Genomic DNA, 12,753 nt, shown 5'->3' with positions numbered 1-12,753 from the left:
CCATTATCAATTCACCTGTTTCTGACTGCAATGGACCAACATTTGTTTTAACTAATCTTTTTCTCTTCACATATCTATAAAAACCTTTGCAGTCAGTTTTTATGTTCCCTGCCAGTTTTCTTTCATAATCTATTTTCCCTTTCCTAATTAAGCCCTTTGTCTTCCTCTGCTGGACTCTGAATTTCTCCCAGTCCTCTGGTAGGCTGCTTTTTCTGGCTAACATGAAGGCCAACAAGCCATTAGCTTTCCTCACTGCCTGCTGTACCTGCATGCTTGCTTTCAGTGACTGATATACAAGGACACCCAGGTTTCGTTGGACTTCCCCTTTTCCTCACCTGACACCATTCAGATAATAATCTGCCTTCCTGTTCTCGTCATCAAAGTGGATAACTCCCATTTATCCACATGATACTGCATCTGCCATGCATCTGCCCACTCACCCAACCTTTCCAAGTCATCCTGCATCTTCACAGCAACTTATTCACAGTTCACATTGTCACCCAGCTTTATGTCATCTGCAAATTTGCTAATATTACTTTTAATTCCTTCATCTAAATCATTAATGTATATTGTAAATAGCTGAGGTCCCAGCACTGAGCCTTGCGGTACCCCACTAGTCACCGCCTGCCATTCTGAAAGGGACCCGTTAATCCCTATTCTTTGTTTCCTGTCTGCCAACCAATTTTCTATCCATGTCAATACCCTACCCCCAATAACATGTGCTCTAATTTTGCCACTAACCTATGTGGGACCTTATCAAATGCTTTCTGAAAGCCCAGGTACACTACAACCACTGGCTCACCCATGTCCATTTTCCAAGTTACATCCTCAAAAAATTCCAAAAAATTAGTTAAGCATGATTTCCCCTTCGTAAATCCATGCTGACTCGGACTAGCATCTTCTGGATATTCCCAGAAATACCTGCCATTGCTGTACCACCGTCATCCCTGCAAGGGTCCCTTTCCAGTCAACTTTGGATTGCTCCTCCCTCATGCCTCCATAGTCCCCTTTGTGCAACTGCAACACTAACACTTCCAATTTGACCTTCTCTCTCCCAAATTGCAGATTAAAACACATCATATTATGGTCACTACCTCCTAATGGTTCCTTTACCTTGAGTTCCCTTATCAAATCCGGTTCATCACACAACACTAAATCCAGAATTGCCTTCTCCCTGGTAGGCTCCAGTACAAGCTGCTCTATGGATCCATCTCAGAGGCACTCTACAAGCTCCCTTTCTTGGGGTGCAGTACCAACCTGATTTTCCCAGTCTACCCGCATATTGAAATCTCCCATAACCACCGTAGCATTACCTTTGTTACATGCTAATTTTAACTCCTGATGCAACTTGCACCCTATCTCCAGGCGACTGTCTGGGGCCTGTAGATAACTCCTATTAGGGTGTTTTACTCTTGCAATTTCTCAGTTCTATCCATAATGACTCTACATCTTCTTATTCTGTCACCCCTCGCAAGGGACTGAATTTCATTCCTTACCAACAAAGCTACCCCACCCCCTCTGCCCACCTGTCTGTCTTTTCGATAGGATGTATACCCCTGAATATTCAGTTCCCAGCTCTGATCCTCTTGCAGCCATGTCTCTGTAATTCCCACAACATCATACTTGCCAATTCCTAACTAACCCTCATCCACCCTGAGGTAATCCAGCTGCTTCCACAGTTCCCTGTTAATCAGGAGCTACACCTGGACACAATGTCTGCAGGTGTAGTTGTCAGAAGCACCTGCGGTGTCCCTGACTTCCCACATCCTGCAAGAAACACACGGCACCATCTTTTCTGCCACTTCTTCAGTGGACAGAAAATCACAGCTTTCGAATCAAGTGTAGCCTCCTTGCCTCAGCACTACAGACTGATACTTTACTCACTAAGGTACTTCCCCTCAACAAGGCCTCTCCCCCTGGAACAAGTCCTACTTTTATTTGCTGTTCAATTAACCAATTAGCAAGTTTACAAATTTGGTGTTCCGGTTTTTAAATGACCAGCTCTGGAAAAACTTCTGCCGACAATCCCCGCACTCGCTCCTTCACCTGCTGCTCCTCTGCCAATCTGCTGCTGCTATCCAGTCAAAGAAAAGGCCACATATGATTATAATCATGCCGTCCACAGTGTACAGATATAGGATAAAGTGTACAACATTCAGTGCGATAAAGTCCCGTTCAAGATCGTTCAAAGGTCTCCAAAGAGGTAGATGGGAGATTAGGACGGCACTGTAGCTGAAAGTTGCTCAGTTTGTCTATAAAATTAATCACCTCTGTAAAATTACAGCGGACCACTCAGTTGCCTAATAACAGCGAGGAAAAAACTTTCCCTGAATCTGGAGGTATGCATTCTCAAACTGCTGTACCTCTTGGCTGATGGGAGAGGGGAGAAGAAGGAATGGGCGGAGTGAGTGGTCCCTGATTATGTTGATGGCCTTGCTGAGGCAGTGTAAAGTGTGGATGGAGTCAATGGAGAGAGGTTGGTTTGTGTGATGGTCTGGGCTACGTCCACAACTCTCTGCAATATCTTGCGGTCTTGGATGGAGCTGGTCCCAAACCATGCAGTGATGCATCCTTTCAACAGTACATTTGTTGAGGTTGGTGAGGGTTGTTGGGAACATGCTGAACTTCTAAGTCTTCTAAGGAAGTGGAGGCGTGGGTGTGCTTTCTTCGCCATCGCTTCAAAGTGGCTGGTCCAGGACAAATTGCCAGTGATATTTATTCCCAGGAACTTGAGGCTCTCCCCCGTCCCTATTTCCGTGCCATCAATGTATACTAGAGTGTGTGTGCTGCTTCACTTCCTGAAGTCAATCACAATCTCATTTGTCATGCTGACATTGAAGGAGGTGTTGTTTTGGCATCAGGTTACGAGGTTCTCAATCTCCTTTCTGTACACCGTTTCATCATGGGTTGATTTCTGGTGGTGACGTATGCAAGCTTGTAAATTGAGTTGGATTGGTATGTGGCTGCACAGTCATGAGTATATAAGTACAGTAGGGCAAAAAACATATCACTGAGCAATATCACAGGATGATTAGGGTCAACCCTACAGATTTCATGCTGGTGTCCTGCAAAGTGATCACCTAATCTGCTTTAGGCTTATCCAATATAGAGGAGATTATATTTTGAGCGCAAGTGTAGTACAATAGATTAGCAGAAGTACAGATTAATTGCAGTTTCACCTGGAAAAACGGATGGGTTCCTGAATAGTGGGATAGGATTTCAGCAGGTCCTTTCACCTCTAGCCATCCCAAATCCCATGCCCACACTGCCCTGCCTACATTGACTATTGAGGTAAGCCACACCCATACCTATTGATCAACCCCTCATCCATCTACCTATTAATCGGTACTGACCCCTATTTCTCTTATCCTTACCCCCACCCCTCCCTCCATCTCCGTAAACCCCAGAATTCAGTTCCAGTCTTTGGACCTTCCAAGTTTCCTTCACAAACATAATGGCAACGTACATGATAAAATGCCCTGGCTGCTCAAGGTTTGTTCAGTCGTATTGTAGGTTCCCAGTACTATTAATTGTTCCTACATCAGACCCATTATCAAGATGGTTGTCAGTTACTGTGAACTGTCTTGTTGCCATTCATGGTGCTGTCCATTTAGTAGGCGTTTCTGTTGATACAGTAACTTGGTAAGATTTATGGAATAGACATTGTAAATGATGATCGATTTAATCTTCCTGGATTGCACAATGAGTTAATATATGGGATCTTGTTAATTGAAGCATGAGCAATCTACTAACCAGCTAACCAAATTTGTGTCAAATAATAGTAAGATTAAACGAGAACTTACCAGTTTGAAGTTTGATCTTCATTTTATGAGGAGTTACAATGAGGGACTACGTGAAGAACCCCGTCCAGTTGCACGTGCGTCAATCTTCAAAGCAGCGGTGTGAAATCACAGATGATAGTGACTGAAGTATAATAGTAAGATGAGAGAAGACTAGAACTACCAGATGACCTTTATGAATAAAGATCAAACTTCAAACTGGTAAGTTCTCATTTAATCTTACTATTTTACTTCGGAGTCACGTGAAGATTTCAAAGCTCTTTCATGCCATGAGAAACGAGTCTACACAACCACAACTGCTCCATTGACAAATGAGGGAAAACATTCTTAATGCATACAGTCATGACATAGATTTAAACATGCTGATGCTGTTAAATGAAGTAATAATAATAGTCACATCTCTCATCCGGATGTTGTCCAGCAGAACGTAATTAACCCTTGCTGCTGCTGTTATAGCAGCCCTGGTGGAGTGAGATCTGGAATCAGTATCTACTCCTGCATAACTCAACTCCGTTTTAACACCTGGAAATGGTCTGAACAGATACGTTCTTATAAAGTTTTTGTAACTAACAATCATAGCTAGCTCAGAGCCTCAAAGGCTCTTGGTGACCTTGACGTATTGTTGTATATGTGTGCCCTCACATAATGAAAGGTCCCTGGGTATGCCTTGACCTATTTTGAGACCTGACACTCCAACTGCTCTGCTTATATAAATTCTAACATAAAATACTATACATATTATTTACAGATGTAAGCATCCTGTACTGTTGCAATTATGTAGCGAGTGACCTGTTGCGCTAAACCAGCGCCAGGAGGATAACTACCTAATGAGATCCGGCCCAAGCTAAGAATGTAGCTGGAACCCCCTGGTTAAATAGTGTTAACACAATGTCAACATCCCATACTGCATTGTACTTGTCCTGGGAAAACTTGTGTTAAAAATATCCTTTATTAACTCGATATCCAGGGTGAACCCAACAAAGTGGATCTCGTTTGCTGCAGCAAATCTGATGGAAAGCACCTTGGCACAGTTAATGACCCTATAACTCAATATTGTCAAAGACCATTTAAAATGAACTCCAAGAGCTCAGAAATCTGTACTATTTTAAATGTAACATGAGCATTAAATAAACGCTTCCCATCTCCTGAAGAAGCAAAGTACTGCTTTTTTGGTACTATTCCAGCACTCTGAATACATGCAAGAATAGGTGTGACTACCGAAGCTGTAGGCAGTCTATTGAGAATCTGTAGAACATAAATTGATTTTATCATGCAACGCTGATTTCCCGGGCCACAGGCTGAACCAGCAAAGTTACGTTTAGAATAACCATATAAGGTTGCATTATTATTATTCCCGACAAATCGGGAATCAAACTGCATAGGCCAATCACACAGCAGGAAACCTAAAGCGGGCTCTTGATGACTTTATTTGAAGACCCGACTGATGAAGCAAAATGGAGGAAGACATAAAAGAACATTCCTCCTGCTTGTAGCGAGAATGTATCTTTCGCCACTGTTATGCCACATATTTTTGCAACCTGTGAATTAGCATGAAAACAACATATCTATACTCGGTGTTGCATTGAATCAGAATTTCATAAATACGGTGTGGTCCAACACCCATTCTGTGTTGTCATTGATCTGTACTTGATGATACTCCAGTGGCAAATGGGATTATGTACCTATTACAGGATTCTTTTACTTGATTGCACCCACTTGACTATCATATGCCACCATCATAGTGTATCAACATTAAGTTGAGCATGCAGATATGCATATTCGCTCAATCACTCTTTAACCCATAAAATGCACGTAGGGTCTATAGATAGTTGACATCAATAATTGAAGAGTTAATAACTCATGCAAATCTCCTCCACCTCCAACTAGAGATGACATTTGCAATTTCCCACCTTAGGCCATTAGCATCATTTTGCAATATATTGATCAAACTACTGGAGCAATGCTGAATACTGTTTGTCCATCATAGTGACTTTAGTAGCTTCAGCTGGTAATAGCAAAGGTGTGTTATCAATGACCTTCATGGCACTTTAGAATGCTGTCAGTTCTCCCCCCTGCACAGCTGCATCACATCTATTACATTGCCAATTAGTCTAATGAATAGAAAGCTGCTTTATAACAACAAGGCTGTTCCAGGTTTCTATTGACTCCAATCTGTTGCCCAGGACGGAGTCACAGGTCAACTATCCATTTGATAACAACTTAATTTTAACTGGATAGAGGAGCCCAATTTCTCAAGTAGCTTGAGACTGAAACAGTGGATTTTAGCCAAATGCAGCGTCAAAATATCATCCAGACCATACATAACAAGTGTTTTTGAACTCTGAGTAGTCCTCTTTGAATGATTTATGTCATCATACTATTAAATTGCCTCATCATAGCAATGCCTCCAAATATTTACAGTGATCCGATGATCACTGTAAATGGAAACACCCGATGAAATCAGTTTAATCAGCCATCTTTCATAATGAACAGGCCATGCCTGCCTTCATTTCGTGTCTGCCCTGAACGGCAACTCTGGCCCGATTACCGATAATTCTAACATGTCCCAAGACAACTTTTGCCACAATTCTGACCCTGCCTTGAAAGACAATTCTGCCCATATTTCCGAGCCTGTCTCGAAGGCAAACCTGGCTAAAATACTGAACCTGCCTCAACACAATTCTGGTCCAATTCCAACCTGCTTGGAATGCTAGTAATGTCCAGTTTTACCTGGTTAAATGTCTCTGAGTAGATGACAATGTCTTAATCATTTGTGTATTGTACAACCAAGTGTAAATCTTACCAACTTGTACGTGGTCCCTTAGTTGTAGAGTAACTCTGGTAGAGTGCATGGACCCTCTGGCCAGCTTTCACGCTGCTACCAGCTTCAGTGAACCACTTACTGCCGATGAAGCCGTAGGGTGCGTTGTCACCGAAACTATGAAGCCCTGCTCGTCGTTGGCCTAATTGGTCCAACAGCTTATGCTTCGTCCTCCAGGTTTTGCCTGTGGAATAGGTCTTACCTGAATAGAAGATTCGGCGCGTGGCTCTAACGTCCCCTGATAGCGGTGTTCACTGCATTGTGTTGGGATGGCAACCTTGCTGCCAGGACTGGTACCTCTGACGTGTCCTTCATCCCTTGGGATATGCTCCACGGCTATACCCTCAGTCTCGGCTTCAGATTTACACTGACCCGGCATGCTCTCCTCCTCCACGAGGGAGACATTAAGCAGCCCTGCTACAAGGTGCTGCTGGCGCAGCCTAGACAACAGGCCAACGCTGGCATAGACGCGGCGCCAGCCTAATACTGACCCGGCAGCTTCCATGCCTTGGGGTATGCTGTTCTGCAATACCTCCAACTTCAGGGTCAGAACAAAACTGTCCCGGTACGCTCACCTCCTCCATGAGGGAGACATTATGCAGCCCTTCTAGAGGTGCTGCTGCCATACATTAAGCAGCCCTATTACAAGGCTCTGCTGGCGCGGCCTCTCCCATATCCGGCACTGCCATAGACTCGGCCTCCCCATTAAGCAGCCCTGTTACAAGGCGCTACTGGCACGGGCTCTCCCATATGTCCAACACTGCCATAGACTCGGCATCCCCATTAAACAGCCCTGTCTAAGGCGCTGCTGGCGCGGGCTCTCCCATAGTCCCGCGCTGACACAACTCCTGCTGTTGGGGTGTATCTAGATGGAGCCTCCTCTCCATTAGGAGCTCCATCCTGGCCAACCTCCAAATTTTCTAATTACCGGAAAGGAACCCTCCCGGCACCAGGGCTGACCATTTTGGTCGGTTTACCCCATATCTTGGGGACCACTGCGGTCTGGGCACCGCATTGCTGCTGGATTTCCCCTCCCCGGGAATCCCAGCGTCTATATGTATTACCGGAGGGAAACCCTACCGGTACCAGGGCTGACCGTTCCGGTCCATTTAACCCCAAACCTGGGGACCCCTGCGGTCTGAGAGCTGCATCACTGCTACCTGGGAACCCCAGCATCTATATGCATATTGGAGGGAAAACCCTCTCGGCACCCGGTCTGCTGGAGGTCCCCTCCCCGGGAACCCCAGCGTCTACATGCCTATCGGAGGGAAACCCTCCCGGCACCCGGAGCGCCTGGAAATCACTGACCACCCCATCAGCGACCAAACTCGCGAAACCCGACATTCCCCAGCTATCCGCTTCCGCAGCGAGAACCGGGGTTACCCCTCAGCCCATAGCTGGTTCCCTCGTCGGCCCTCGCGAATCATCCGGCAGGAAACCTGTGCAACAAGAGGTTCCTGCAAGAAAACAAAACAGGTAAGAAACACAAACTTACCTGAAGTTTATACTTACTGCTGGAGGAGCTCCAACCGGTCGCCTGCACCAATGCGTCTGACGTAATGACGCACGTGCGGCTGGACGGGGTTCTTCACGTAGTAAAATGCAGTATAGGAAAAGGACATTTATCCTTTGTATTTAATTATTGAATTGGATCATCACTAAACCTGATCCAAATTCTTTACACAAACCCTAGCTCTGCATCCTTCTATACCTTTGATGAGGAAAATATCTGTAAATCAGATTTTAAATTATGAACAAAGGTAGGATCTAATGCTTTTTGTGGATAGAGTTACATGCTTCTAGCGCACATCAATTATGTGCACCTTTCATTCATTCATTCATTCGTTAGATCATGCATTCATTTTTTAGTAACCCAGAAAAAAATACTATAACCATTTGACAGTTTCAAAAAACAGCTTTGAATTCAACAATACCTGTACTTGAAGAAAGAAATATAAGCCTGATGGCATATGAAAGTGGGAAATTAAATTAAACTGCAGTAGGACACTGATTTGACTCAGCTCTGGGTATACTCAACAATCAATCACTTTCGTTGTTAATGTTGAAATAAGATCAAAAGAACAGTTTGCATCAATATTGCATTTAGAATTTACTGAAGTAAGACTTGAGTGTTGAATTTTACAGAGGTGATGAATTTTATAGACAAACCTAGCAACGTACCCCAAAAATTCATGTTTTCACCGTTTCTGACATTTTCTAACCTACTGGTTATTGAAACCTAAAAATAATTTACAATATTCAAATAATATTTGAATGCATCTATACATAGTTGCAGCAGGATATAGTCAACTGGCCTTGTATGGTTTGTAACCCGATTTCTGTGAAAAATGGTGGATTAAAATCAGGGACTAAGCGTGGAATGCAAATGGAGCAAGTTTCAGTACGGGGATTTTCGTGCCCCTGCCACAGGACCGCGACCTCTGCAGTGTCTTCCACAGTTAAAGCACACTTCGTCAGCACCTGTAAGATTAATTTCTGTGCAGTGCAAAAGGGGACATTGTGGGCAGGTCCCAGGTTTCCACTGAGAACCTGATTCTGACGGGTCTCCATTAAGTTATTTACCGACTCATTTTTCTCAAGACCCTACCCATGATGCTTTCCCAAATTAAACCATTGCAGCCACTTGTGAATTTTGAGTTGAATTACTCGGAAGCCTGAAGTTGGTTGATATAAAAATCTTTATTTGTCAAGAGAACCAGTCATTCTCTTGGAGACCCTCTTGGTAGAATCTCCAAACTCAAAATATATTGAGTTTATAAATATTTTAAATGTAAAGACAACCAAAAATGACTAACTGCAAGTTTGATGGCTATAATCATCTACACTCTGAATGTAGGCTAGTAACATTGTAGAATTATATAACTCCAGTGGAAGCATATTGTAGTTGCAGGACACCTCTTCATATTCAAACACCTTTACACGTCCCTGAGTGAACCTACATCTAAGCCAATTATCAGCCCTAACAAGCTATCTACAAGATTTCAGCAATTATTTCAATAAAATGTTCCTCCAAGCATTTGAACACAAACACTTGGATGCAATTATCCTCTTGATGACTTCAATCAGTGTTTAAAGATGGTGATTTTATTGATCATTGTATTCTGCTTGCTCTCTCCTCCCAGGCTGGCCCATCTTCACCCATTTGGACACATAACTTTAGGAGTCAGTAGGTACTTTGTGGACGAGGGACATCTGCTGGGAAAATTAATTAATTTTATTTCATATACAAGGTTCACAATTGGCAGTTCATGTTCTCTGCCATGTCGGAAGATTGTCCAAGTCAGAATAACTCTCTCTCTCTCCCTCTCTCACTCCCTCACACTCCCTCTCTCTCCCTCTCTCCCCCCCTCTCTCTCTCTCTCTCTCTACCTCTCTCCCTCTCCCTCACTCTCTTTCCCCCTCTCCCCCCCCCCCCCATTTCAAGGCTGCGTGCTCAACCCCCTGCTCTACTCACTCTATCCTCATGACTGTGTAGCCAGACACAGTTCCAACTCCATTTACAAATTAATCGGCGACACCAGCGTCATTGGACAAATTACAGATGATGACGAGTTAGAGCAAAGGAGGGAGATTGATCGACTGATCGGGAGTGCCAGAACAACAACCTTGCTCTCAGCGTCAGTAAAACCAGGGAACTGATTGTTGACTCTGGAAGAGGACGGCCGAAGATCCACAAATCTGTCTTCATCAATGGGACGGTGGTGGAAAAAGTCAAAAACATCAAATTCCTGAGCATCCATATCTCTGAAGCTTTGTCCTAGACCCAGCACATTGATGCAATCATAAAAATAAAAAAAATGCCTCTGCTTCCCTAGAAGACTGAGGAGATTTGGCATGTCAGCGAATATTCTCGTGAGCTTCTACAGGTGCACAGCAGAGAGCATATTGACTGGTTGCATCGCGGCCTGGTTCGGCAACCCAAACGCCCAGGAATTAAGAAGATTGCAAAAAGTGGTGATCGCTACCCAGTCCTCAACATCAAAGGGATCAGCAGGAGTCGCTGCCTCAAAAAGGTGGTGGCTGCTGCAAGGTCTTTTGTGGAAGTCCCTTGCTAATTGTCCTCATTGCTGGCACGCTAATCAAGTCCTCTCTGGCCTTGCATCAGCTACATTCACCGCTACTATCATCTGAGACCAACACCACCCTGGCCACGCTCTCATTTTACTCCTGCCATCAAGAAGAAGGTATAGACACCATAAAAATGTAACATCCAGGTTGAGGAGCAGGTTCTACCCAACAACCAACAGGTTATTAGACACTACAACCTCCAAACTATGTAGACATTGTTTTTGACTATTGATATGTACATATAATAAATAAACAACACAAAATAGTTCAAAGGTTTCAAAGGTCTTTTATTGTCACTTGTACCACTTAAGGTACAGTCATATTCATATTACCATATAGCCATACTAAAAAAAAGCAACAAGACACACAACTACATAAAAGTTAACATAAACATTCACCACAGCAGAGTCCCCACATTATTCACTGTGATGGAAGGCAATAAAGTCTAATTTTCTTCCCTCATTTTCTCCCGCAGTCGAGGCAGTTGAACCATCTGTCGGTGCGATCGAAGCACCCGCGTCGATGCGGTCGAAGCTCCCGTAGCTTGGAGCTCCTGAAGTCGGTCTCTAACCAGAGACCGCGAGCTCCACAATGTTAATGTCCGCAAATCTCCCGCGGTTGGAGCTCCCGAAGTCGGTCTCCAGCAAAGGCCACCAACTCCTCGATGTTAGGACGCAGTGCGTACGGGGATAAGATATGGAAAAAAATCACATCACCGTCAAGGTAAGAGATTAAAAAAAAGTTTCCCCCAACTCCCCCCTCACATAAAACAAGTTAAAGAACACTGAAACATACATTTAACACAAACTATAAAACAACAGAGAAGAAGGGACAGACAGACTGTTGGCGAGGCAGCCATTCTGGCGCCTCGTGTGTGTGTGTATCTATATTACAAAAAGTAGGACCTTGACCGCTTTTGGCTCGCTGTGCTTTGATTTCCGAGAGAACGGCGCCACCTACAGCCGTCATTTTTGGCCACCTCACTCAGAGCCCCCCTCCGCCTGCCTGGACTGGGACTTCCCATCGATGAAAAATCAGAGAGATATTAATGTTTTTTTTTAAATTGCCTTTTTCTCTGCTGCCCCTGCTGGTGGGAGAGGGGAGGGGGGAGGGACTATAAAACCCGGAAGTGGTGTGCCTCACTCAGTCTCTGCAAGATGGAATAAGCCAGAGGGTCACGTGTATCTGAGCTCTTACTAACACTGAACACATGTCTACTCAACTGGGAGTGCCCTTAATGTGGTTTGAAAATGAAAATATGGTTGGTTTGAAGTAAACAGGCACTGCAAGCAAATGGTTGCTTGGGGCGTTTGGGTTGAAGTGAAAAGGCACTGCAGGCAAATGGTTGTTTGGGGGGTTTGGGTTGAAGTGAAAAGGCAATGCATGCAAATGGTTGTTTGTCTAAACTTGACAACTTCCTGTTTGCAATATATTGATTTTAGATAAAACACTACCACTTACGGCTGTGATTTTTGGCCATCTTACTCAGTCCCCCTCCACTCATCAGGTGCAGAGGATTCTTCCCATCAATGAAAAACAAAAATGTTATTAGTGTTTAAAAAATGTTGAGAATCTCTCTCCTGTCAATCACGTCATGAAGGCCACACCTTTTCCGGTGGGAGGGGGAGGGATTATAAAACCCGGAAGTGTGGGTGTGGCTCAATCTTTGCATAATGGGGGAGGGAGAGGTCACTACTCTGTCTGAGCTGTGAATCAACTGAACACACAGAATGTCTACTGAACTGTGAGTGTGGTGTTTTGTGTGGTTTTATGGTAGTTTTTATGGTGGTTTCACCCTACTTGAAATAGTATGAAACTGCATTTGAATGTGGTGGCCTTGCATGAAATGGTATGAAACTGCATTTGAATGTGATGTTGTTGCACCCTGCATGAAATGGTATGAAACTGCATTTGAATTTGGTGGCTTTGCACCCTCCTAGAAATGTTATGAAACTGCACTTGAATTGGGTGGCCTTGCACCGTGCTCGAAGTGGTTGGAAACTGCACTTGAATTCGGTGGCTTTGCACCCTGCTTGAAGTGGT

General features: G+C 44.1%; 1 long non-coding RNA gene across 1 annotated transcript; it reads left to right on the top strand.

The window, feature by feature from the left end:
• Positions 1 to 2,410: 2,410 nt before the first annotated feature.
• LOC116979371 lies at positions 2,411 to 12,499 on the top strand. The gene is made up of 3 exons (XR_004413685.1): positions 2,411 to 2,580; positions 11,389 to 11,391; positions 12,488 to 12,499. It is a non-coding gene; the product is annotated as an uncharacterized LOC116979371 (long non-coding RNA).
• The last annotated feature ends 254 nt before the right edge of the window (positions 12,500 to 12,753 follow it).

Source organism: Amblyraja radiata, chromosome 12 (genome assembly GCF_010909765.2).
Source record: "Amblyraja radiata isolate CabotCenter1 chromosome 12, sAmbRad1.1.pri, whole genome shotgun sequence".
NCBI lineage: Eukaryota > Metazoa > Chordata > Chondrichthyes > Rajiformes > Rajidae > Amblyraja > Amblyraja radiata.
Note: the sequence above shows the minus strand (reverse complement) of the source record. Positions and strands in the feature narration are given on the sequence as shown.